Below are 2,262 nucleotides of genomic sequence, written 5' to 3' on the forward strand. Positions count from 1 at the left end.
ATATACTAATCATTTCTTATTTTTAATAATAGTTTATTTTCTAACTAACTCTCATTCATTACGTTTTTTTAAGTGTATTAACATGAACTTAAAAAATATTAAAGAGAGTGTTAACAAAATCACATAAAGTGTTGCACCAAAAATTAAAAAAATAGAAAAGTGAGAATAAAGTAGTCTCAACGTTAGTACTTTATATGAAAAGAAATATATATTTTAATTAATGTAATTAAGTTAGGTTGGTCTAGTAGAGTTCATTAGTCCGCTTAAATAAGTGTTGAGACTCGAGAATTTAAATTCCGCTTAAAAATAGAGTTCCGATTCGCAACGAATTAATATTTGACCTATCGGGTAGAAAAATATTGTAGAAAACTAGAACACATATATACTTTAAGGTTATTTTTAGCATGATTCAGAAAATTGGATCGGACCGACAGGTCTGACCGGTCAAATCGTGAATGAACACTAATGCGGTTCGGCTCAATGTCAAAAATCGCTATCTTTAAAATCGGCTAAAAACCATTGAGCCTGCCAATTCTCTTGAAGTGATGTCGGTTACGTTGTTAAGAAAAAGAACGCGCCAAAATTCTCTTCAGTCCTCACCCTCATTCCTCTGCGCTACACTCCTCTACCCCCAAATCACAACCCTATGTCACAAAAGTCTCCTCCACCACCGCAGGGAGTGAGAATCAGTGCCGCCGACCATTGCTCTCAGTCATCTTGACACCTTCAATCAAGCTTCCCTCTCTCAAAGAAAGAAAAAATTAAAGGTGACAAACCTTAGCTTCCATTGTCGCCATCGTACTTCTCACCGTCGTCGTCCCTCCGTTCTTCACCAGCTTCTTTTCTTCACGCGTTGTCAACTTCTTTCCCTGGTCTAGTTTCGTCATCCATTATGTGCTGTCGCTGCCACCAACTTCTCCACGACACATTATTGCTCCCTCTCCTTCATACTCTTCTCGTTGGAAGACTATCGAAGGTTAGTTAATTTTTTTTACTTATTTTTTTGTTTTTAATCAGTTGTTCATAAAAAATGTGATTTGGTTAATTTAGTTTTTAATGTGTTTAGAATGATTTAATAAAAAATAATTAATTAATTTTGTGTGTCTGGTCTCATGTGATATATCGTCTATCACTCTCTCTTAAATTTCTGTTTACTGTCCTAACTGAAGGTAATGCGTCAGATGCACAATTAGTACTTGCTCTTAGATTTTTGGTTAATTAACTCTGTTACTAGCTTACTTCTTAACGATAAATTGATACCGATTCTTGTAATAAATTGATATTGACTTATTGAATTGATATTGGCTTAGTGAATTTGTTGGAATTAAACGAAAATATATGGTAACCAAAGAAAATCAGCCAAAAACAGCTATAACTTGCCTTATTTAGTATTCATTAATTGTAGCGACAATTAATGAATGCTAAATAAGACAAGTTCTGACTTTTTTTTTCCCTAACATTACCCGAATTAAATTACGCCATGGTTTCGGTAGGAAAAACATATATCTCTACTACTATCCATATTCCCTTTTTAATTACAATTTGATTTCATTACATGTGAAATTTTGTGGCGATTCCTTTACAAAATCATAAAAAAAAGTTTTGTAATTAATCACTATTGAACACAAAAAACTTTGGTATTTGATTAGCTATTTTGGTATCAACATATTATTTCCGTTAACAAATCTTTAATTTGGAATTGAATTATAAGTTTCTTAATTCTTATAGGAGTTAGTTTTTGTAATTGAATTGTTGGGATACTAATTTTGATACTATTGAAAATTTTACAAGTGTGGCTATTTTTTTCTTAATAGCACGATATTGTCCGCTTTGGCACACAAGGCCTCACGGTTTTGCTTTTGACGATAGGGATGCTAGCCGAAGCCCCCCACAGCCCACATCGGTTGGAGAGGGGAACGAAGCATGCCTTATAAGGGTGTGGATACCTCTCCCTAGCATGACGCGTTTTGACGAGTGAGTGTGGGGGGCTTCGGCTAGCATCCCTATCATCAAAAGCAAAACCGTGAAGCCTTGTGTGCCAAAGCGGACAATATCGTGCTAGCGGGTGGTCTGGGCTGTTACAGATTCGATTTTCACGACCTTGATTTTTAGGGTTTTATTTTAATTTTGTGTTATTTCTTCTTAAACTATATGAAAAATGGAGGAATATATCTAGTAATGAGCTAATTATTTGACCTCACTAAAGTTTGATAACATTTTTCAGCTATAAACTATTAAAATAATTTTTAAAAATTTATATAC

Source organism: Arachis ipaensis, chromosome B07, assembly GCF_000816755.2.
Source record: "Arachis ipaensis cultivar K30076 chromosome B07, Araip1.1, whole genome shotgun sequence".
In the NCBI taxonomy this organism is placed as follows: Eukaryota; Viridiplantae; Streptophyta; class Magnoliopsida; order Fabales; family Fabaceae; genus Arachis; species Arachis ipaensis.